We start from the raw sequence: 25,804 nt of genomic DNA, 5'->3' as shown, positions 1-25,804 counted from the left end.
TTCTGAAGACCATCTCTCATTGTTAGTAGCGCACTCAAACAGGAATATTACTTTGCATGTCTGTAGCCCCTTCCATTTGAGGATCTCACAGCACTTTACATAAATGAATGAATTAAGCCTCCAAGCACCCCTTCAAAGCAGAGAAGGGTTATTACCTCTATTTTCCAGCTGAGGAAACAGAGGCAGAGAGAGACTTTGATTGAGGTGTTCAGTACCAGGTGAAGAATTGACCCCTGCCAGTCTAAAATCAGAGAAGGAACATGGACCAGGACTGACACAGAGATTCATGTGGTTGTTACCACCAGAGGAGGTGGTATTTAGACATTTCTTAAAGGAGATGAGGGATGGGGTGTGGCAACCATTAACCAGGGTTTTTTTCCAAGCACGAAGGAGGCACTGAGTCCAAAGTGGGTCCTTTCAATCTGCCACGCCCAAGACTGAATGCAACATGTGGCAAAGACTCAAATGAGGGTCAGAAACAAAAATCATTGAAGGTACTTGAAATGCTGCAGGATTCTTCTCTGGGAGGATTTCTAGATCCTCCACTTCATGGTTCTTTGTTTCTGGCACAAATATTATTCAAAAATAAAAGCAAGTAGATGCCAAACGTGTGCAGAATGCAGGAGCTTTGGGACCTCCCTCAGAATGAAAGGTACAGGCATTGAATTAGTCAAAAGCTGGGTCCAAACATACTTGAACTTTGTACCTCTAGCTCATCTCCACTCATTGGGCGGAGACTATTTAGGTCGCATTTGATATGAAGATTCCTTTTGTAAAGGGTTAGGAAATGATTCACAGATGTCTCAATAAATGGCTAATCAAGACTAGAATACAACACTCCACTCGGTTTTTTTAGAACCATAGTTTAGGAACTCCCATAATGTCATCTACTGAGCTGTGTCTCACCATCTAACACACACACTAGTCAAGTATGTTACAACAAGGTACAATTTTCATAAGCGCCTCAGAGCCAAAGGTATTTTCCTATCTGCAATGGCACCTATTAGATGTTTTTGACAATCCCACTGGGCGCCTATCGGCATCTTTAGGCACATAAATATAGCCCTAAGACTTAGGCATTTATAAAAATTTTTACCCAACATCTAATAGACATGTATTAAGCTTTTTAAAACTACTTCTAATTGGAACTTTATTATACAGCGTGACCCATATTTGCATGTGTATACAATTCTGATTTACTGAGAAGAATCTCATCTGTATGACATTTTGTTCTCCATTTCCCACAAATCAAATTACACGGGGCAAGATCTGAATCTGAAATCATTTGGGAAAGATCCTCTTTGGGTTATTATTTCCTTTTCTCTGTGCTAAGTGGCTGCAATGTTACAAAGACAATTTAAAGAGCTCAAGCAATTGTACCAAATACACCAGAATGAAATAAGGAACAAACCTGAGTATAGAAAAACATGGAAACCTGTTTAAGGCAATATAGAAAACAAGCTAGAACTAAGTTGTATACAGACTATCAACCCATGTATTTTGGGATATAAAACAACCACTCACTGCCTGGGGTTAGGAAGGAACTTTTCTTTCCTAGTCTCCCACGGACATCTTGTTGCTTAACTTTTCATTATGGGGTTCCTTGCTCCATCTTCTGAAGCATCTGGTGCTGGTCATTGTTAGAGAGAGATATTGGAGTAGATGGGCCATTGGTCTGATCCAGTCTAGCAATTCCAATGTCCTTAGAACAATTTAAATTCTATCTAACAGCTATAATAAACACAGTTTATCTAAGGTTGAAGCACTAATAATTATTCCTTATTTTTAGACAGAGACCCAAACTAAAATTATATCTCACAGTCCAAGTTATCTGAAAAAACTGCTAGATTGGTCTATAAGAATCCCAGTGATCTCATGCTTTTCATCACACATATTGACAAGAGAGTGAAGGTGTTTTATAGGCCATGCAGGCAAAGGGTTAGTTTTTAACTCCTGAAGGAAAGGAAAAAAAGATTTCAGGTGAGAAAAGAGCAGAGAGAATCTATTTGCATGATGCAAATGAGGGCAGAGGCAGGAGGGGATGTACAGGCTAATGAGCAAAGTGCAACTGATTAGGGAGCAATCAAAAGCAGAAAAAACACACCTTGGCAAATCTGATATTGTGTGTACACAACTGGGTGATTATTTATTTACAGCATTTCAGTTTAATTAGAAAGCTCCACTCTGTAACTGTGTGATTGTACATTCTTTGGCCCTGACTCTGATCACCCGCCAGCAGTGTAATTCCATTGGGTTGATCTCACCTACAGCAAATTAGCAATGCTCTACAGAAGTCAATGGAGCGACACTGATTTGTCCCAGCTGAGGATCTGGCCCCAATGATTTTAGTGCTGTTACTCCTGATCTGTCCCAGTGTGAGGGATTAAAATGTTAGGCCCCTTCTACTTAAGAACAAAAATGTGTATAAAAAGTTTCATTGCAACAAAGCTCTCAACCCACCGCAAATAAAGCTCTTCCCCTCAATGCCCCATTCAAACCGCCGGCTTGGGGAAAGCTGGAAAAAAATCAATGCCTCACAAGTACTCTGAAGATCAACAAATCTGGGTTCTGTCGAAACAAGAAAATTGACCAGAGGCTTGATTCTCCTCTCACTCACACAAGTTCTATTCTGGTGCAAACTGCATCTACTTCAGTGGATTGACACCAAAGTCTGTGAGGTCAGAAGTAGGGTCTAAGTGTGCAACTGCATACACACAAAAACATCCCTATTCCTGATACCCCACTGGCCCTGCACTTTGGATAATCATTAACAGCTGTTCAAGTGAGGGCAAATTTCTAATCCGGGAGCGTTTCACACCTTATTTGCTTTCATGTGTCCAGTATTACTCATTATGCCCCCCTGAACAACAGACATTTTAGTGACAAAAAGCACCCGTGTGGACAGTGCTTCATTGGCAGGAGCTGTGCTCTCAGCAGCGACAAAGCTACCGCTCCTTGATGGTGGTGGTTTTATTTTGTTGCCAGGAGAGCTCTCTCCAGGCGATAAAGATTGGCCACACAGTGCACTTTACAATGGCTCGGCTGCAGCAAAGCTAAGAATAAGAGCAACATTCCTTTCATCCTTATCCTGGGATTAGGCAGAGGGGTTACTGAGATAGATGGAAAACTACCTGCAAAGGGCTTCAGTACAGGCACGTAAGTTTAAACCAGGCAGGTTGCAGTCCCTGTTGTGGGATGTATGATAAGAGATACCTACAAAGATATTCCTTGATTAGATTTGAACACAGATTTGCTACCATTTTCGTTTCAGATTATTATTTCTCAAACTATGGAGACCCATGTAATGGTGTCCCAGCTGGAGATAAAAGACCTTTCTTCTGAAGCAATCAGAAGTCCAAGAGCAATGAGAGGACAAGCTGAGGCAGACACCAATCAACTCAAAAACTGGGCAATCCAGAGTTGTCAACTGAGCAATGAGCAAATTAACATTTATAATGAAATGAAAAGGCCCCTCAAGGGTTATTCAGCCACTTTATTCTGCTAGGGAGGCTCCTTCACAATTAATAGAGCAGGTCAAATTATTCACTGCAAATAAGTTACCAGATGAATTTAGCCCTTTTTTTCTGCTGGTGAATCGATCCCAGTTTGTACAAATGGATCCATTATTATTACATATTTGCCCAGTACTTCAGACAAACCAATTTCAGCCTAGGGAATGTTTGCAAACTGTTCACTTGGACTCTCCATTATACATTATTCCTGGTTGTTCACTTAAGCCACGTGGCATTGCTCCCAATCCCTTCTTGGACTGACTGAAACACGTGAACAGGGGAAGAGAAAATAATGATGAGTGAATTCACATTCCCCAGACATCTGTGCAAATAAAATCCCACTTCTGCGAATCTCCACAAGGAAAGACTAAGACAGGGTACAGGCATGGACAACGCAAACAACCACTCGGAATTCAAATGACTGTTTGTGAACAAGCTGCTCACCCACTCACATAGTTAAACAGAAGGGAAAAGGTGAACATCTGGAAATTACTGATATTTGTCTACGTTCCTACTCCTTTTCCCCAAGGATGCAATTTCTACACCAACAGTCTCATCATCAAACTCCTCTTGAACTGCTTCTCAGTCAGAAATGCCAATAAAGTTGTACCCCATGGTTTAGTGACTCTCTAGATGTTTTTGGTTGTCCAGAGATCATCTTGGTAGCAGGCGCCTTTCCCAAGCTGCTCTAAAACACAGTGCGCACAATGGGCCCACATCTTCAGCCGGCATACATTAATGAATTACAATAGCTTCAGTGGCATTACACCAACTTACGCCAGCTGAGATCTAGCCCATTATGCAGAGTCCAGGCTCACCTTTCCTTGGTCACCTTTATGAACAAACATAACATGATGTGCAGCCAAAGCCTTGTCTTCAGGCATGGCTACTGCTCTTTGGGTTCCTACCTCAGGAATGGTCATCTCACGCTCTAGGTCCTCTCTGCCTCAGATCCAAGATCTCTGTAGACAGAAGGCCACTCTCGCTTCCGTTATACCTATAAACAAGCCACACCTGCAACACTGAGTCAGCAAGATTCACTTAGCATCTCCTTAACCACACCTGCTGACAGGGCTGACTCACAGAATTGCCAGCCTGCTCCCGAGACAGCCACCCCCATTGGCATTGCACCCTCTTACTGTCTCTTAGCTATTCTGTATCTGGATACTTTAACCCCAGACAACAGCAAAGTACCCAGTCTCTTCAGAGGCTTATTGCTTGAGAGCTGGCTTGAAACTGCACAAACTGCTGAGCGAAGCACTGCAGTCCGGGCTGGGGGAGCATCCATCCCATATCCTGTGGGCCAGGCCTACTGCCCACAGCTACAATGTATCCAATATACTTACGCTCATGCAATGTGGGGATGCAGCACCACGGTGTGACAGCACCTAAGGCTAGATGCTGAAATGTGCTAGAGCTCTGCTTAGCAAGCTGGGGGAGAGGTAGTGCAAAGGTGATGCTACGTCCACTGGTCCTGCAGCCAGCCAGGGGAAATTCAGCTCCCTGCACATTTTAGAGCAGCCTTGAGACTGCTGTCAGTTTTGCTGGCTAGAAATGGCTGTACCAGCCATTATGCTGGCAAGGGTCACCTAACGTGCAAGGAATTCCAACCCCAACCTGAATCATTCAGAGAGATGTGAATGGGTTTCAGTTGCCACCTCCCCTTCCCCTTCACAGGGTACTTCTCTCACATGCATAACCATAGCACTAAATATGGTTACTACTGTAAAGACTGAATTGGTGGTCATTACCTGAGGTATCCCAGAGGTAGGGCTCTCACAGGCTCCAGTAAAGAATTTGTTTGGGAAGGGAGACATTAATATTCTCTTGCTAATTTTTTTTTCTTTAACAAATGAATAGAAACATATCAACCCCAAATTCTGAATTTTGGGGGAGTGTGGATCCGGCTTTGAATTCCACAGACCATCTGTACGGGAGAGGACCAAAACCCTGGCTCTGAGTACCCCTGAGTTGCGGGGAAGTTCTGATCCACACAACTCCAGATCATCTGTAAAAATTAAGTATCCTCCTGCTGAAAGTTTTGGGTTTCTGTTCATGGAGCTTGTGATGTTTCAGATGTGTCAGCTGATCTCACCCTTTCTGAGAGAATTAAAAAAGCCATGTATTAACAAGCCTGTGTGAGCTGTGAAAATGGCTGTGAATTTTACACCTCCTAGCAGGACTTTTCACATGTGCTTCCTATCCTGGAAACTAAAGACAGAGGAGTTCAAGCATATCATAGCTCTAACCAGGGCTTGGCAGCAGTCATTTTGGCTCAGTCACGGATAACAGGACCTGTACTTTTGAGAGTGCCAATTTCACCGAAGGAGGATTTAGGAGATCATGTATAGCAGACGGACTTCTGGAGGGATGGTGCATATCAAGCCCAGGATGGTTCCTGCCACCTGATGACTATTCATTAACATACATACAATGAGTTAGTTGGCTCAGTGCACTGGTGACCAAATCACAGAGACACCACGACTGGCACCCTTCTGGCTGGCACTCGCAGGCTGTGTCTGTACTGGGGGCAGGTGCCCCGATTTCAGTCCCTGGTGAAGCTGTGCCATGGCAAACCCCTAGTGTGTCAGGATAAGCCGTGATTTGCACTTATGCACTTTCCCAAGGTCCCCAACAGTGCAAATAGCAGCTTTGCCGATCTACGCTACGAAGTTAGGCCCACCGAGCTACGTCACACCCAGATGTGAAAAATTCACTCCCCTGAGAGATGCAGTTAAGCTGAGCTATGCGCCAGTGTAGACACAGGTCGACAGACAGAGTCTAGCTACCGCGTTGCAGAGAGGTAGATTTACCTCAGTGATGGAAGAATAGCCTACAGCTGTGCTGCTGTAGTGCTTCCGGTGTAGACACACCCTAGGGCAGAGATGGGCAAACTATGGCCCGCAGGCCACATCCGGCCCACGGGACCCTCCTGCCAGGCCCCTGAGCTCCTGGCCCAGGAGGCTAGCCCCCGGCCCCTCCCCTGCTCTTCCCCCTCCCCCGCAGCCTCAGTCACTGTGCTGCCGGCGCAATGCTCTGGGCGGCGGGGCTGCGAGCTCCTGGGGCAGCGCAGCTGCAGAGCCCGGCCTGACCCGGTGCTCGGTGCTGCGCGGTGGCGTGGCTGGCTCCCGCCGGGCGGCACAGCTGTAGCACCGCCAGCCATCGGTGCTCCAGGCAGGGCAGTAAGGGGGCGGGGGGAGAGGGGTTGGATAGAGGGCAGGGGAGTTTGGGGGGTGGTCAGTGGCTGGGGATGTGGATAGGGGTCGGGGCGGTCAGAGGGTGGGGAACAGGGGGGTTGAATGGGGGCAGGACTTCCGGGGGTGGTCAGGGAGAAGGAGTGGTTGGATGAGGCAGGGGTCCTGGGGCGCAGTCAGGAAGGAGGAGGGGATTGGATGGGGCAGCGAGGGGCAGTCGGAGAAGGGGTTCCAGGGGTAGTCAGGGGACAGGGAGAAGGGGTGGTTGGATGGGGCAGGGGTCCCGGGGAGGGGGCAGTCAGGAAGGAGAGGGGGGGTTGGATGGGGCGGTGGAAGGCAGCGGTGGGGGGCAGTTAGGGGCCGGGGGCTGTCAGGGAGAAGAGGTGGTTGGATGGGGCAGGGGTCCTGGGGAGGGGGTAGTCAGGAAGGAGATGGGGGGGTTGGATGGGATGGCAGGGGAAGTTAGGGGCAGGGGTTCCAGGGGTGGTCAGGGGACAGAGAGAAGGGGGGGTATGGGCAGGGGTCCTGGGGGGGCCGTCAGAGGGCGAGAACTGGGGGGGGTCGGATAGGGAGCGGGGGCCAGGCCATGCCTGGCTGTTCGGGGAGGCACAGCCTCCCCTAACTGGCCCTCCATACAATTTCTGAAACCCGATGTGGCCCTCAGGCCAAAAAGTTTGCCCGCCCCTGCCCTAGGGGTTCACCAGTGCTGTTACGCTGATTGTTGGCCAGTGACGGCTAAAGCCAGGGCAAACCCCAGTGTAGACAAGACCGCAGCAGAGATGCAGAAGACTGACTGGGCACAGAGACTGAGCTACCCTCTCAGCTCTAGCAGTGACCCCATCAGGGCAGAGCACAAGGAAAGAGAACAGCCTGTGTTTGGGGCGTGGCAAAGAAGGAAATCAAGTCTCAGAACACCATGCAGACTCTTGTGCAACAAGCCCCCACAAGCTCATGGAGGACACTAGAGTCTGGTACTCAGCAGCTGCTGGGGAGGGGGAGCAGGACTGAATGATCCCTAGTGCTCTGCCCCCGTTGCTGGGTCTTGTGACGGGCAGGTGATCTGACCCTGGGAATGCAGGGAGGGGTCACAGTTCACAGGGGCAGACCCTGGTCTCTTGGGTTGAATCTCTTCCATTGTTCTCAGGCCTGTCCCTCTATTACTATCCCCTCCCACAACCATGACGGGGGCCCAGGAGACAGCCCCCCGCCCGCCCCCTCCCCTCCCCCGTTCCACAAAAACACCCTGTGTACATGCCAACGAGGGGGGCAATACCACCCCAGAATCACATCCAACAGAGGACCAGTCTGATACTGATTGGTATGAAATCCCCCAGGCCTCCCCTCCTTGGCACACTTCTAGGTTCCTAAAGCCATTAAGCCCTGAGATGCCTTGTCTGCACAACACATAGTTAATAATGAAGGATTTGGCTGGATGAGCTGATGTTTGTGCAATGTTATTTAAACAAATGATCCTGTGGACTCCTAAACTAATTGCGAGGGAGACTGGAGCCTAGCCCCAACACAAACAGCACAGTCACCAGACAGCTCCAGATGCGCAGCCAGGCACAGGCCCTCTGCTCCCACAGCAATCAGTCCCGGGGGCCAGCTGCATCCAGCATGACGTCTCCACCAACAAAGAGATGCACCCAGCATCTGAAGGAGTTCATTATACCTCCTTTGAGCTGGCACCAGTGGCAGCTTTAAAGCCAACTCTCCGAGATGCGGCATAGCAAGGATATCTCAAACCACGGCCTAAAGACATCCATTATCTCTTAAGAAACCAAGAAAACCAATCCTCACAGATTAGGGCTGTAAATCAGTGCCCTGACCTCGCCCCCACCCTACACCCTGCCCCAGAGATGCATGGATTTAGACCACACAGCATCAAGTCAGACTGTGAAACTAAGAGAAACACAAAAAGAAAAGGAGTACTTGGTGCCACAAGTACTCCTTTTCTTTTTGCGAATACAGACTAACACGGCTGCTACTCTGAAACCTAAGAGAACTGAGTTTCACTCTGGTGCTTGCTTGAACCCACAGTTCAAAGCAACGACTGGGGGATAGAGTCCACATGGATCACACCACAGGGAATATTCAGATGCACCCACGTGAACCAAAATTGCAGTGTCCATGATGCTCTTACAGAGTTTGGGCCAAAGCCTAATGAATTCAATGGGAGGCTCTTCATTGATTTCAGTAAGCTCTGAGTCAGGAGACAGGCCCAGATCACAGTATTCAGCTCCCGATCCAAAGCCTGAGGGGAGTTTAGTTACGATGCTCTGGCTGGGCTATGCTCTGGCTATTAGCCTATAGTTAGCAATAGATACTGTCTCTCAATACAGGCATCTGATTACGAATAAACCCTTTAACCTCTTTCCCCCTCGGGTCACATTTCTAACCAGAACTCCATCCAGGCAGCAGGTCCAAGCTTCCACCAGCCACTCAGCAGCCTGTGACTCAACAGGAAGAGGTCTGTATTAACACAGAGAAATGGAAGTCAGAGAACAGGGACAGAGTTTGGTTTTATTCCTTCCTTGCTGGCATGACGTGAGGGCTTTGCTTCCTACTCAGCTCCCCATGTGACCTAGGACTTCTAGCACATAGAAATTCAGGCCTCAATCCCATCTCAGCAATCTCAAGGCCATGGCATGGGGCATGCTGCTTTGGAGGGAAGAGGCCTAAGATTTTCTATAAGGTCTGATGGGTTCGTGAAGGAGGAGAGGGTAACCCAGAAGACAAGGGGCTGCGGAGGAGAGACAGGGATTCATTTCCAAACAGCCCACACATTTCAAAATGCTGCCTGAGGTGATGCATGGGGATGCATGAAGCTCATGGACAACACAGGAGAGGCAGTTGGTGTAGCTCCAGCGACTTCAGTAAAGCAACACTGATTTGCACCAGCTGAGGATCTGGCCCCCAATGTTAGTAACCTGAGGAATCCAACTCCCACAGGATTTAAAAATAAAGAAGACCCTTCTAAACTCAGTTCCTGTTTCTAAACAGTCTAAACTCAGTACCAGCCTTATGATACCAGCCCCTTCTGTTCCCTGAACCCCCATCTCTCCTCTTCTGGACTGTACCCCAGCCCCGATCTCCCTGAAAACCTGTCCCCAGAGCTAGCCTGACAGGGTTAAGAGTTAACTGCCCTGAGGCAGGACCAGCTGTGCAGAGGGTGAATTTCCCCACATCTGGTCCTTTCTGCCTAGCTCTCCAGGTGACTCTGGATCATTTGCCACTCCTCGTTACTCATATTTCCAAAGGGAAATTGCTACTGACCCTCTGTGCAGCCCTATCGCTTGATCTCATTCTCCATCAGGACACTGGGAGTGGGGGATTCGGGGAGAGAACACATCTGGGAAACAAAATGGGAGATGACTGCCTAGGAAGGAGTACTGCGGAAATGGGTCTGGGGTCATAGTAGATCACAAGCTAAATATGAGTCAACAGTGTAACACTCTTGCAAACAAAGCAAATATCATTCTGGGATGTATTAACAGGAGTGTTGTAAGCAAGACACAAGAAGTAATTATTCTGCTCTACTCCACTCTGATTAGGCCTCAACTGGAGTATTGTGTTCAGTTCTGGGTGCCACATTTCAGGAAAGATGTGGACCAACTGGAAAAAGTCCAGAGAAGATCAACAAAAATGATTAAAGGTCGAGAAAACATGGCCTATGATGGAAGATTGGAAAAATTGGGTTTGTTTAGTCTGGAGAAGAGACGACTGAGAGGGGACATAACAGTTTTCAAGTACATAAAAGTTTGTTACAAGGAGGATGGAGATAAATTGTTCTCATTAGCCTCTCAGGATAGGACAAGAAGCAATGGGCTTAAATTGCAGCAAGGGCAGTTTAGGAAAAACTTTTTGTCAGGGTGGTTAAGCACTGGAATAAATTGCCTAGGGCGGTTGTGGAATGTCTGTCATTGGAGATTTTTAAGAGCAGGTTAGACAAACACCTGTCAGGGATGGTCTAGTTAATGCTTAGTCCTGCCATGAGTGCAGGGCGCTGGACTACATGACCTCTCGGGGTCCCTTCCAGTCCTACAATTCTATGATTCTCTCCCGAGACAACACAGGCATGACTGGCAAGCAAAAAGATTCCCTCATTCACCCGCTTTACATATAAGAGCTGCTTCAGGTGGGGGGTGTTATACAGAACTGGGGAGCCTGTCCAGCCAGGCAGTTAGAGTGGATGGAAGGAGAGGAATGACAGGCAGACATGCAGCCAGTCAGAGCGATACAAAGTGGAAGTATTTCCAGGTGAATGATAACCTAAGAACATGAGAATGGCCACACTGGGTCAGACCAAAGGTCCATCTAGCCCAGTATCCTGTCTGCCGACAGTGGCCTGTGCCAGGTGCCCCAGAGGGAATGAACAGAACAGGTAATCATCAAGTGATCCACCCCCTGTCACCCATTCCCAGCTTCCTAGCCCATCAGCTGGCTCTGAGAGGACTCCATCCTGCAAGGTGCCGAGGGCCTCCTGGGAGATGTTGCTGGGAGCCCTCAGCTCCCACTAGAGTCAGTAGGAGTAGTGCCCCTCGAGCATCTTGCAGGTTCATACCTAGAAAGCCCAAACAGAAGGTGGCAGGTGAAGCATTGCTCAGCAACAGAAAGACAGCCTGATTCTGAGAGGAGCCGAACGTCCCATTCACATCAATGGGAGTTTCAGGTGCCCAGCACCACTCAGTATCAAGCCCAGAGATGACGACAGAGAATCAGTTGTCTCTACAGTCGCCTCCTGGGCTGAGAAAGGAATGTGGCAGAGACTCAGACTGCAGGAACCAGATGGCCTCAGTCATGTCTGTGTGGGAGACACACACAGGGACTCTCTGACCCCATTCATTCAATGAAGCTGGCAGGAGGTGCCCCCTGGAGACCCGGCCCATATGCTGCGAGTACACACGCAGCTCTGCCTGTACGAAGCCTATCCCTGCCTCTCCTGTGCTCCCACCACCTCCCCAAAACCATCTTCATCCAGACAAGCCACTCACAGCGCGAACCCCCCCTCTCCTCCCACACACCAACCCCTCTGCTAGGCTGGGAAAATGGCATGGCCCTTGCACGAGGTGACAGTGTCACACACATCCTGTCACCATCGCATATGGCACATGAATCATTCACAAAGCCTTGGAATTAATTATTCATCGAATCCAAAGACTAAGCACTTTCCTAATTGTCCTGGAAGAACAGAAAAGGGGGGAGAGGGGGAGGGAGATCGGGAAGGCATCATGTAGGTAACCAGCAGCATTCATGATTCACTGATTTAATAAAAGAGAGAAGGGGGGGCTCTTGTCTGGGTTGACCAGAGAATTAGCTTGTATTCAAAATTAAGGTTGCCCCTTTGTTTGCCTTATAGGACAACCTTCATGCACTGGCAAACAGCCACATTTCTGTGGCCACATAATGCCATAGACTTCCTCATGACAGTCACGTTGCTGCTCAGGGTCTCGCTGTTAGATAGGGACTCCCTGATGTTATGGTGTATCTCCTCTCTTACAGGTGTTTCTATCCATGCCTTCCCACTTTCCAGTCAAGAAACGCCCTCGGTAACTTAGACCCACATTGTAACCTGCCTTCAAGGATGGATATTCACCGAGGAATGTCTGTGAGGTTCACAGTACCCATCTCTGAGAAAGGAAAGCAGCCCTGAAAGGCCCTCCCCACTTTGTGCAGGCAGCAGGTCGGTTAAAAATGCAGGGCCTTGCACCTTGCATGTCAGGGGCTCCCATTCAGAGTAGGTCGTGTTTCGACAGGCCTTTAAACGAGGACACAAGGAATAAAGCAGTGCAGGCACAGACCCACTGCACATCCTCAGGGACGCCCTCACCTAAGAAGCGAACGGAATTGAAATCATGATCCATTTAGCTGTTGGCAGGTGTGACTGGACCCATTGCTAGCTAGGAAGGTCTGGGATCACTCTCAGTTCTGGTGGAAGAGAGATCCACAACCGTGAGACACCTGCCATAACAGCACTGGTCTAGTGGGTCTCTGAGCCATCATCCCCAGTGCATGCAGCTGCTGTTACGGCAGCACAGACCTGGGAATACCAGCAAACACACTGGGGGGGATCCTGAAATCGCTGCCTGGGCCAAAGGGAGGTCGGCAACTCTCCGAGCTGGGAAAGGAGGGAATCTATTCTAGAGCAATTCATACAAATGAAATACTTTCTCTCCAAAAGAGAGAAAAGGCTTTTAAAGCCTTTTAAGCCAAATTGGTAATAAAGAGAAAATGCAGCTAAAGGGACACAATTACTGCGCTGTTTGTGCTCACAGCTCTCCACTGGATACAAAAACAGGGAGATACCAGCAGCTGGGTAAAGATACAGAGGTGCTTTCACATGGGATGACACACACACAGCATGCCAGGCTGCACATGCACACACACACACCCAGAAACAGGGACATCAGCTCCCCCCTTCCACAGAAGGGGAAAGATTCCCTGCTCCTCCTCCGCCAGCCACCCCCTTCCCCTCTGGGCAGCTCCTGACAGTGCATCAAACTTTAATGGGTTCATCTCTCCGCAGCAGCACAAGCTGAATACAGATGGATAGATACAAGGCTCTCTGATGGCTCCCTTATTGTGAGGAGGAACAGGGTACTCAGGAGAGAGGGGGAAGGAAACAAGGAGCAGTGCCTTCAATACAGTGCCTGTATTCAGGGCTTGATCCAAAGCCCATGGGAGTCAGTGGAAAGACTTGGTTTCAATAGGTTTTGGATCAGGTCCAGAGAGAATGTACCTTATGCCGTGCTTGGGTGTTCAGTTAAAGACCTGCAGGTAGCATTTGTCAGCCTGAGACAGATGGAAAGAGCACACAAATCAAGCCCCCTTAAGTGGGGAACATCTGAGAGACAGCGTTGTCTAATGGATTGTCCAGGACTTGGAGCCAGGAACTCTGGGGTTCTAATCCCAGCTCTGCCAACCACGTGCTACGTTGACTTTGACAAGACAGATTCTCTGTCTGTACAGTGGAGAGTATGATAGTGGCCTCCCAGGAGTTTTGGGGATTAGTTAATATGTGTGAACTGCTAATGTCATGGGATACTAGGTGCTAGACAGAGGAGGAGTAGAGCGCAGCTGCACAGGAAGCAAGGAGCTCCATTTAGGAGAAACAGATGATATTCTTCCCCAGGGTAAAAGGACAGAGATTTCCTTGATGAGCGGGGTCAGAGCACTAACTGGAGCAGGAGCTATAGGTGGACAGACAGCTGGGTAACAATGTTCTCTTTCACCTGTTGAAATGGAGACGTTTGCTCTTGGGAAATAACTCGCTAGCAATTCTCTGTATGTGTGTTTGTGTGGGTGAGAGCGAGAGAACACATGCATGCATATACCCGTGCACAAAATACACCCATGGGAGGGAATGACCTCACAGGCTCGGCACAGCCACGTCCGTGGCACAATCTCCTCTTGTCCATGGACTTGGAGAACACACACCATTCTCCCTCAAGCCTGAAGGGGAATCAGCCCCAGAAGGCAAACTCTCTTGTGCAGAGCTGCTTCACACCTCATGGGGGTGCCAGGAGCAGCCTCCTGGGCAGGATTCCATTGGAACCGCGCAGCTGTAGGCTTGTGGGAAGGGTAGCAGCAGGCAGAGATTCAGGCCAGCCCTCTGCGCACAAGATACTGCCTCTCAAGAAGATCCTTGGAGACGCCAGCACATCTCAAAGGATCTGCAAAATGTGGGGGCTGAGCTGCCTGCTACTCTGCTAGTATGGAGGGGGACAAGGGAAAAGCCCTTCCCCTAAGCCTGCCCCTTCAATAAATAAAAATATGGAGGAAATTCTGGGGTGGGAACCTAAGAGCTTTCTTCCGCGCCTTGTGCCAACCCTTCTAGGGGATTCCCAGAAGGAGAGTAAGGATCGGGCCCATGACCATCATGTAGGAAACGTGTCACCAGCTATGGGAAACAAATGCTCCAGAGCAGCCCCTCTGCCTCTCAGTCTTTTTTAGAGGTTTACAACAATAGAAACACAGCTGTTTAGAATCATAGAATATCAGATTTGGAAGGGACCTCAGGAGATCATCTAGTCCAACACCCTGCTCAAAGCAGGACCGATCCCCGACTAAATCATCCCAGCCAGGGCTTTGTCAAGCCTGACCATAAAAACTTCTAGGGAAGGAGATTCCACCACCTCCCTAGGTAACGCATTCCAGTGTTTCACCACCCTCATAGTGAAAAAGTTTTTCCTAATATCCAACCTAAATCTCCCCCACTGCAACTTGAGACCATTACTCCTTGTTCTGTCATCTGCTACCACTGAGAACAGTCTAGAGCCATCCCCTTTGGAACCCCCTTTCAGGTAGTTGAAAGCAGCTATCAAATCCCCCCTCATTCTTCTCGTCTGAAGACTAAACATCCCCAGTTCCCTCAGCCTCTCCTCATAAGACAGTTTAACAACTGTCCCCTGCACCTCAGCCCAGCCATGGCACAGCATGGGCTGTAACTGCAAAGAGGATTTCCCAGTGAACAGCACAGCTGGGATAGGATGCACCAGCAAACGCTGCTTACCCCCCACTGGGGGGACTCTCACCCAGAATTCCCCTCGGCACTCCGCAATGGAAGGTCTATACCTCGGAGGCTACTCATCTTTCCCTCCAGTGCAGGCTGGTTCTGTCAGGCCAGTTGTGAGGTGGTTAGTGGCACGGCACTTCGCATGGCACTACCCCTTGGCACTGCGAAATGCCAGTGTTTGTTCGTTCATTCATTCATTCATTCGCCCTGGCCACGTTCCACCACATGAAGTACCTTAATGAAAACCACAAAGCCCCCAGGGCTTCCAAGAGGCATTCAGGTACAGCAGCCATTATTAAACTCTTGTTAAAAGGCCTGAAGCTAGTACTTATTTTATTGACCCCAATTTATTTATCCTGGTTTTACACAGTCAATAATTCATCTGCTGCTTCCCGCATCATCACCACTCACACAGAACTAAGGCTGTGGGAGCAGAGGACCAGCAAAATCTAGCTGGTTTACATCGATCCTCACTCCCTCTAAGCCCTTCTCCAGGCAAGTCTATTCTCTGCATTCGACAGGTGTAAAAATGTCGAAGAATTGGATCTGGCAGGTATCAGTGAGGCTTGATGGATCAGCAGGACCACACTACAGAAGCCCAGCCAATAGCATCTGCAATTAATAAAAGCTGGGTCTCCCTACAAGTTTGCAAAGACTGTCTTTTTGAATATTAAAAAAGTTCTCCCAACTCTGTCTCTCTCTCTGCTGTGTCTTGTCATTGTATTATTACTGTAATTGCTATGGGAAATCCAATACAAATTCTATAATACTAAAGAATCACAGTGTGCAGAGCACGCCCATCTAACTGTTTGCAAGGAGTTAACCCCTTTTTTTCTCCTTCCCTGCTTTCTAAAATTATTTCATGTGAATTTAATTCAGGTGAAAGGTCCCTGACTGACAGCTCTAGGGACAAAAGTCCTCTCTAAGTCTATGGAGCAGGTACTGCATGGTTGGACGTTGGCAGTGTAAGCTTCTCCCACTGTCTTGTCAGGTGGATAGCCACCATTAGGGGGCAGAAGGGAGTTGATTCTCCAGACCCATTCAGTCCTTAGTGTCTCTGCTGAGACTAGCAGTAAAGATGGTAATTGGTGTCAGTAGTAGTGTCCCTGTTTACATAAATGATGAGTGCTAAGATCCTACATATGCTCAATAGGCAGTTTTCTAATGTTGATAATTATGCTAATTTCCAGCCAATATTTGTCCATATTTGATCATGGACATACTACTCAATGAGAGCTGACAATTCAAATTTCAAAGGCTGGCCAATTTTTAGTTGTGTGTAGGGAAAAATGAAAATATATATATATACCAACAGGGAAAAACACATTTTCCACACAAACACTCATACCTCCAAATGAAGAACAGACTTTGCCTCTCATTTAAAAAAACCCATCCTTTCAGATGAAAAGCAAGCATGGAAAAAAAGCATTTTTTCAGAAAATTATGATTATATGGAAATACAGGTTAGAAACAGAAAAAGATGATATACTTAACTGTAGTGTTAGCTGTGTCACTGTCAGACCAGCTGCCAGCTCATGCCAAGATCCCAGGCCTCACTGAACACTTACAAATGGATAGCTGGAAAGCACTCTGACTCACCTGTGTGTTAGCATTATCCAAATAATTTTTTTTTTTGGCAAATACAGACTAACACGGCTGTTACTCTGAAACCTGTCATTATCCAAATAGATTATTAGATGTTACATTGATAAGAATGTGTTTACCATGTTTGGACTTTATAAAATGTTTGTAGGATGCTGCATGTATTGATCTCACTTATAACCTCTATAGCCCTTGGTGTAAAGTTTGCATTGTAAACCTCTGTAATTGTGTAACTCAGCAAACAGGAAAAGAAGCATTAATTAAAGGGCTAATCCTGCCTACAAGATGGCCTTTTGAAGGCAAATGAGGTATTGTGTAGCATCAAAAAGAGAGGCCCTGTTGATTGTATTCCTAACTCCCTCCAGGAAAGAGAGACCTATGCATGAACTCATCCCATCAGTTTGTACTCTGGAGTGAAGGGGATAAAAATTTCTCACAAGAAGAAACTGAATCTCCTTCATGCTGTCTGGACCCTGCGGGGCAAAGATTCCTAAACATAAGCAAAGAGATCACCATACTGCTTAGCATGGGTTAGCCCTGAAAGACATTTTGAATTGACAGATTACTAAAACTCTGTCACTAAAACTCTGTCACTTGTCACAGACGGACACTCGTTTGCATATATATGCTCACTTGCTTTAACCTGTAAATAACTCTCATTTCTTTTTCCTAGTAAATACATCTTTAGTTATTTATTACAGGATTAGCTACAAGTGTTGTCTCTGGTGTGAGATCTAAGGTACAAATTGACCTCTGGAAAATGACTTGTCTCTTGAGACTAGGAACAACCTAAATATTTTGTGATCTTCGGTGTAAATGACCATTTATCACAGATACAAGATGGGTCAAGTAATAACATTTATTGGACCAACTTCTGCTGCTGAGAGAGATAAGCTTTTGAGATACGCAGAGCTCTTCTTCAGTTCATTTATCAGATAGTCTAGCTCGCCTGGGTGGCAAGATGGAGTGTCTAAAGGGACTGTCTGTGACTGCATTACAAGACGATTGTAGTACTTTGGGAGTTCACATTTGTTACCATGTACATTGGTCAAACTGGACAGTCTCTACGTAAAAGAGTAAATGGACACAAATCAGATGTCAAGAATTAGAACATTCATAAACCAGTCGGAGAACACTTCAATCTCTCTGGTCACGCGATTACAGACATGAAAGTCGCTATTTTACAACAAAAAAACTTCAAATCCAGACTCCAGGGAGAAACTGCTGAATTGGAATTCATTTGCAAATTGGATACAATTAACTTAGGCTTGAATAGAGACTGGGAGTGGCTTAGTCATTATGCAAGGTAGCCTATTTCCCCTTGTTTTTTCCTACCCCCGCCCCCCCAGACGTTCTTGTTAAACCCTGGATTTGTGCTGGAAATGGCTCACCTTGATTATCATACACAATGTAAGGAGAGTGGTCACTTTGGATAAGCTATTACCAGCAGGAGAGTGAGTTTGTGTGTGGGGTGGGGGGGTGGGGGGTGAGAAAACCTGGATTTGTGTTGGAAATGGCCCATCTTGATTATCATACACATTGTAAGGATTCCAACATTCCACACAAAGATGGACTACAAGCCATCAGGAACACTATCCCCGATAATGTCACGGCTAACCTGGTGGCTGAACTTTGTGACTTTGTGCTTACCCATAACTATTTCACATTTGGGGACAATGTATACCTTCAGATCAGCGGCACTGCTATGGGTACCCGCATGGCCCCACAGTATGCCAACATTTTTATGGCTGATTTAGAACAACGCTTCCTCAGCTCTCGTCCCCTAAAGCCCCTACTCTACTTGCGCTATATTGATGACATCTTCATCATCTGGACCCATGGAAAAGAAGCCCTTGAGGAATTCCACCATGATTTCAACAATTTCCATCCCACCACCAACCTCAGCCTGGTCCAGTCCACACAAGAGATCCACTTCCTGGACACTACAGTGCTAATAAACAATGGTCACATAAACACCACCCTATACCGGAAACCTACTGACCGCTATTCCTACCTACATGCCTCCAGCTTTCACCCTGACCACACCACACGATCCATCGTCTACAGCCAAGCTCTGCGATACAACCGCATTTGCTCCAACCCCTCAGACAGAGACAAACACCTACAAGATCTCTGTCAAGCTTTCTTACAACTACAATACCCACCTGCTGAAGTAAAGAAACAGATTGATAGAGCCAGAAGAGTTCCCAGAAGTTACCTACTACAGGACAGGCCTAACAAAGAAAATAACAGAACGCCACTAGCCGTCACCTTCAGCCCCCAACTAAAACCCCTCCAATGCATTATTAAGGATCTACAACCTATCCTAAAGGATGACCCAACACTCTCACAAATCTTGGGAGACAGGCCAGTCCTTGCCTACAGACAGCCCCGCAACCTGAAGCAAATACTCACCAACAACCACATACCACACAACAGAACCACTAACCCAGGAACTTATCCTTGCAACAAAGCCCGTTGCCAATTGTGCCCACATATCTATTCAGGGGACACCATCACAGGGCCTAATAACATCAGCCACACTATCAGAGGCTCGTATACCTGCACATCCACCAATGTGATATATGCCATCATGTGCCAGCAATGCCCCTCTGCCATGTACATTGGTCAAACTGGACAGTCTCTACGTAAAAGAATAAATGGACACAAATCAGATGTCAAGAATTATAACATTCATAAACCAGTCGGAGAACACTTCAATCTCTCTGGTCACGCAATCACAGACATGAAGGTCGCTATCTTAAAACAAAAAAACTTCAAATCCAGACTCCAGCGAGAAACTGCTGAATTGGAATTCATTTGCAAATTGGATACTATTAATTTAGGCTTAAATAGAGACTGGGAGTGGCTAAGTCATTATGCAAGGTAGCCTATTTCCTCTTGTTTTTTCCTACCCCCCCCCCCCCAGATGTTCTGGTTTAACTTGGATTTAAACTTGGAGAGTGGTCAGTTTGGATGAGGTATTACCAGCAGGAGAGTGAGTTTGTGTGTGTATGGGGGTGGGGGGGATGTGAGAAAACCTGGATTTGTGCTGGAAATGGCCCACCTTAATTATGCACATTGTAGGGAGAATGGTCACTTTGGATAAGCTATTACCAGCAGGAGAGTGAGTTTGTGTGTGTGGTTTTTGGGAGGGGGGTGAGGGGGTGAGAGAACCTGGATTTGTGCAGGAAATGGCCCAACTTTATTATCATACACATTGTGTAAAGAGTTGTCACTTTAGATGGGCTATCACCAGCAGGAGAGTGAATTTGTGTGGGGGGGTGGAGGGTGAGAAAACCTGGATTTGTGCTGGAAATGGCCCACCTGATGATCACTTTAGATAAGCTATTACCAGCAGGACAATGGGGTGGGAGGAGGTATTTTTTCATATTCTCTGTGTATAAATAAAGCCTGCTGCAGTTTCCACGGCATGCATCCGATGAAGTGAGCTGTAGCTCACGAAAGCTCATGCTCAAATAAATTGGTTAGTCTCTAAGGTGCCACAAGTACTCCTTTTCTTATTGTAAGGAGAGTGATCACTTTAGATAAGCTATTACCAGCAGGAGAGTGGGGTGGGAGAAGGTATTTTTTCATGCTTTGTGTGTATATAATAAGATCTTCTACACTTTCCACAGTATGCATCCGATGAAGTGAGCTGTAGCTCACAAAAGCTTATGCTCAAATAAATTGGTTAGTCTCTAAGGTGCCACAAGTACTCCTTTTCTTTTTGCGAATACAGACTAACACGGCTGTTACTCTGAAACCTACCATTTGTTACTAGGTTTGTGAAATCTAATTATGGAGATGCCACCAGTTTGAGGTGTCTGCCTTTCTTTTTAAGAGCCTGCCCTGAGGTTAGAGAGGCAAGATTTGGGGAGGTGATATCTTTTATTGGACCAGCTTTTGTTGGTGAGAGGCATAGGCGCTGACTCCACGGGTGCTCTGAGCACCCAGGGGAAAAAATGGTGGGTGCTCAGCACCCACCTGCAGCCCCCCTATCAGCACCTCCCCCTCCTCCTAGATCAACACCTTCCCCTTGCTCTCCATGTCTCCCACCCGCAAACAGTTGTTTTGCAGCATGCAGGGGACTGGGGGCAGGAGCGAGAATGCAGTGTGCTGAGGGAGGGGGAGGAATGAGATGGGAAGAGGCAGGGCAAGGAGAAGCAGGGGTGGGAGGAGGTGAAGCAGGGTGGGGCAATGAGGGAAGGGGTGGAGTGGGGGCAGGGCCTGGGTCAGAGCCAGGAGTTGAGTACCCCCCCGGCACAATGAAAAATCGGCATCTATGGTGAGAGGGACAAGCTTTCGAGCCACACAGAGCTCTTCTTCATGCTCTAAAGTTGGCACTCTTGGTCATGAGCCACTCCAGATCATGTGATGTTAGCTACCAAGTAGAAGCTAGAACATTAGTCAATTCTGATTATTGGTTTCCGTTGGGATGAATATCCAGATTTATTGATCTAAGAAATAAATATTGATTGAGGCAAAGTCAATGTCAACACAATAACAGGACAGATTCGCAGCCTGTTCATGGAAACATGAATCCAATATATGTATTGTTCCATACCATCCAAATGTTTCCATCATAAAGATCTCAACAGCCCTACATTAGGGCCACAGATTTCAAAAGCATAACAGCTTTTCCTATTAGACACTTTGTAAAGGGGGGAAATGAGCTACAGGTCTGTGAAAAAGAACACCGTCTTAACTCCTGATGAGCCAGTCAAGAACCAGATATCTGTGTGTGCTGATTGGCTCGTCAAAAAAGGATCACTATCTAGTCAAGATGCAGTCAATTATGTACGCATTCTGATTGGTTAACATTGATCCAGACTCCTGAACTGTTTAGCTCCTCAGAGATCAACAGGATGGGCTTCTTTCTAAACTCCAGAGCAGTTCCCAAGGACCATATCTTCCACTTCAATGACAGTGTCCTCCTTCCCCCAGGAATTTTTTGGTATCCGGGAGCTTCACTTGATAAACCTTGAATAGCCTGTATACCCCATTATCCTCCTGAACAGAGACTTATAAGCTCAAACACTGAAACACTTGTTGAAAGCAAATTTCAATCTGCATATTTGATTGCAAAATCCTGCATTTGAACTCAGCTGATTAGTTACGTAAGTCACCTAGGCAGGGGGCAGAAACAATATTACCTGACTTATGTAACTAACCAACCCAGCATGAACTTCACAGCGCAAATATTCACCACAAGCTATTCATGAATGATTGACAGCCCAAGAATTATTTGCTGAAGAAATCCTCTAATAATTTAGAACAGCAAATACACTTGGCAATTTCATGATCAATCGACAAATCCATTACACAGAACAACAAAACTTGTTCTGCATCTTACCCACATCTTCCAACCCAGTGCCCAGAGCAGCAGGGGTTCACAAAATCCCCTCAGGTAACAGGGTGTGAAGGCAAACACTACACCAATGGTAGTGTCCTGAGTATGCCACAGCACTCAAACCTCAGCCTACCTCATCTCCTAGTTACACAAGCTTTTACTTCTCAGATGTGAGAGCATGGATCTTAGTCCGAACTCAGAACTGGGTCTTGGATGGGTGGGAGAGATGGGCTCAAGTATTGCAGTGGCCTCCTTAGAAGATCCTTTATACATCAAACATCAAATATTCTTATAACAGGTAGTGATCCATAGAAGAATGGGGCTGGGAGAGGTGCATCGCTGGCAGGGTAAAAGCCATGCAACAGCTGGCAAGAGCAAGGTCTCATGTGAGGGAGGCAGGAGGAGGTGCTGCCCTCGGAACCACCCCCAGAAAAAGGAGCGCTTTCTCAATAAACACCGAGGACACTTGCTGTTGAGGCCTATGCGCTTGGTAACTGGGTCCCTGACATTTGTCAGCATGTCGGGGTTGTATGGAGCTAACAGCCCTTCCTGGACGATTGATTCCCTGGCACCAGAGCACCAGGCCCAGAGCACGGAGAAGCTCAAAAAGAAATTGGGAACGTGTTCAGAGTGCTGACTCAGCCGCCTGTCAGTCATGGTCAGCAGGGAGAGAGGGGAAAGGTGACTGGTAACCTTCCCCTTCAAGCCAGTGTTTCCCCATTTCCCCACACTGAGAGGAGGCCTGTGCCAGAAACCCCCTTTGCCTCTCCACTGAAGGGCCCTGGTCTGGTGAGGGCTGTCTACACAGCTCCCGCCCATGCAGCCCCCCTCCCACATCCCAGGGCATGCCCAGCTTTTTGACGGACAGATTCAAGCCAGAGCCTCCTGCTTATTCCCCTCCATCTGGAAGGCTGCCTGCCCCATCCGAAGCCCACTGGGGAGCTTCCCTTCCATGTTTCTGTCAGTGTAAATAGGGGGTGAGGTTGTCTTCCATTTTCTCCAGAAGACTGGGGGGAATATCCCTGCAACCTCCCCCTCATCCACCCTCCAGGTGACATGAACCAGCCCAGTCGCAGGGGCTCATCTGGAAGCCTGCTTCTCAGGGGCTATAAACCAGGAAACCTCCATCCTGGAAAGAAGAGACGGGCTTGCCCACTCCACCCCAGGGAGGGCAGGGGGAGAGGGGAATGGTACTTCTCTGGGACATCTGCCGCCCTGAGGCGTCCACAGACTCGGCACAGCTGACTATCTCCTTGCTGCTCTGGGTCTGCCACAGTGCAAGTCTACAATTTATGTATGCACCAGTCCCCGGACAGCGAGTCACAGCCAAGGCCATCACTGTGGAAAGAGAAGGGGGATGCAAAATGATGCCGGAAAGACACTGATCTGTCTCAGCAGAGGCCGCTGCTCCCCTCCCTACAATCATTCATCTGGCCCAGGAGCCAGCTTGGAAAGCTCCCAAGAGGATACCGAGATAAGATCAATTTCACTGACCCTGCTGCTTCTGCAAGCCAAGCACTGCTGGGTCGTGGGGAAGAGAAACCAGTAGTTGACCCGGCTGCAATAAGGAGCAGCACAGCCAGCCATGCCCTCACCAGCCTGACAAGGAGGGATAGTAGGAGGGTGCCTGGGGGAAGCGATGGCTCAGAGCAGTGGGAGAGGGTTTTCTCCTTGTGTTCAACATTGCTAAGGAGTAAGCGAGGAGGAATACCCCACATGCACACACCCAGCTGCTCCTCCTAAATCACAGCCCTTCGGAGTGCGAGTATTTGTTGTACGTACAGCCCAGAAGTGAGCTAGCTGCTTAAGGTAGCCCTGGAGAAGGGTCAGACATGGCACTGCCTGCCAATGGGATTTCATTAGTTCATAGCAACCTTTCAGGGCTGAAATAGCTTCCTTAGCATGGGTACTAGCGAGAGCAGACTCGGAGCAAGCTCCAGAGGGAAATGGCCTGAATGTGCCAGTGGGTGAGCACCGGGCGACAGCACAAGAAGGGGATGGACAGCTGAGCCTGAGGGGCTGCTCTCCAACTGGCAAATGGCCAAGCCATTAAGAAAGGGACACCAAAGACAAGCCCATGAGATCATCTCCAGCTGCAATTCCACGCACACCCAATCCCCAGGGCACAGGACCACCCCTCATACCTGTGCATTGTAGGGCCATTGTGAGTCGCATCCCATCCAGCGTGACCCAGCACACTTTACAGTTTGAACCTATGGCACACCAGAAAAGATGTTGCAAATCCACCAGGAAATAGACTATCTCCTGCTTGTTACTCTCTGAAGAGTGAGGCACGTCCTCTGACAAACAGAAAACCATCAGCAGAAAGCAGAGATGTATGCGCTTCCCATCAAATCCCTCCAGGTCCTGTGATCACTACTGGCACTGGGCAGGCAGAATCCATGGCCACAGTCCCTTGCTCCTTCACCCCAGTTCTTCTACCAAACAGACATTTCTAAATAGCAGACCATCTGTCAAACATGCCAGCAACCAATCAGAATCGCCCGTCACTGTACTTCTGGCAAGACCCCCTTCATCTCCCTCCCATCAAAGCAGGGAACCAACAATGCCCCAAGTAATGCATCCTGCCTAGTGGACACTGAACAGTGAATGGTTGATACTGCCCCATGACGGCGTACTCCTGGAGACACACACATTCATGCACTCCCTGGACCTGCCTCATTGGCTTTAGCAGCTAGACAAGTGACGGAACTCACTGCAATCAAACAGGTGCTCCTGCATGGACTGTCCCAACATGGAGTCTCTCTAAATGCAACACGGAATACCAGCCCATCAGCGTTCGTTTCCAGGAGATGTGGACGGGCAGTTGCAGCCATGAGCTATACCTAGGCAGCAGACATTTGAACAAGATGGCCAGTGCCACCCTTAGCCTTGTTTTATCCCATTTCCACAGCCTGCCCATGAGGTGGGGAACTGCCACCTTCAACAACACTCCAGCCCTTTCCTCTTCGGACCTTGTACCCAAGCATAAACCTCCCCAGCAGGCATGACAACGTAACTGAGCTCTGGGATTCAGGTGTCCTGGACTCTACCCCAGCTCGGTCTCTGATTAGGCAATAAACCTTGGGCAACTCACTGCACCTCAGTGATTCAGTTACCTTCTCTGCAACATGGGGGGATGTAATAAAACGGGATATGCCAGGCTTTACTAATTAAGCACTTCATTAATTATTATTAATAATGTGCATTGAGATCCACAGATGACAGGAGCCACCTGCTTCTATATACTAAATTGGCTTCTTTGCATGGACTGGCAATATTTCAATCAGCACAACACGTACAAAGGACTAGAGCTGCAGTCTGGATGAGTTTTTTCCCCACTTTGAATCTTGGATGCCAGTTTCCATACACTCCACTTTTCCAAAGGTCCCTGTCCAAGAGGGATTGCACTTGGGAAGCTAAGGAGTCCTGATCATTTGATTTGTCTTTGCAAATTATCATCATTCTAGCAAGTTTACCAAAAGAAAATGATGTTTGTTTGCTTTCATATTATCTATATATAGACCGCGAACATCTTTCGATATCAGATCCAGAGGTGAAACCTGAGACTGAATCACGAACCCAGGGATAACCACCAGTCCAGTGATATATGGCATGCCCAACAATT

General features: G+C 47.8%; 1 protein-coding gene across 2 annotated transcripts in view; it reads right to left on the bottom strand.

Annotated features, from left to right (window-relative positions):
* Positions 1–25,804, bottom strand: part of CACNA1E (calcium voltage-gated channel subunit alpha1 E) — a 257,484-nt gene that overhangs the window by 175,815 nt on the left and 55,865 nt on the right. The window lies entirely within an intron of this gene.

Source organism: Lepidochelys olivacea (assembly GCF_965140295.1).
Source record: "Lepidochelys olivacea isolate rLepOli2 genome assembly, chromosome: 8".
NCBI lineage: Eukaryota > Metazoa > Chordata > Testudines > Cheloniidae > Lepidochelys > Lepidochelys olivacea.
Note: the sequence above shows the minus strand (reverse complement) of the source record. Positions and strands in the feature narration are given on the sequence as shown.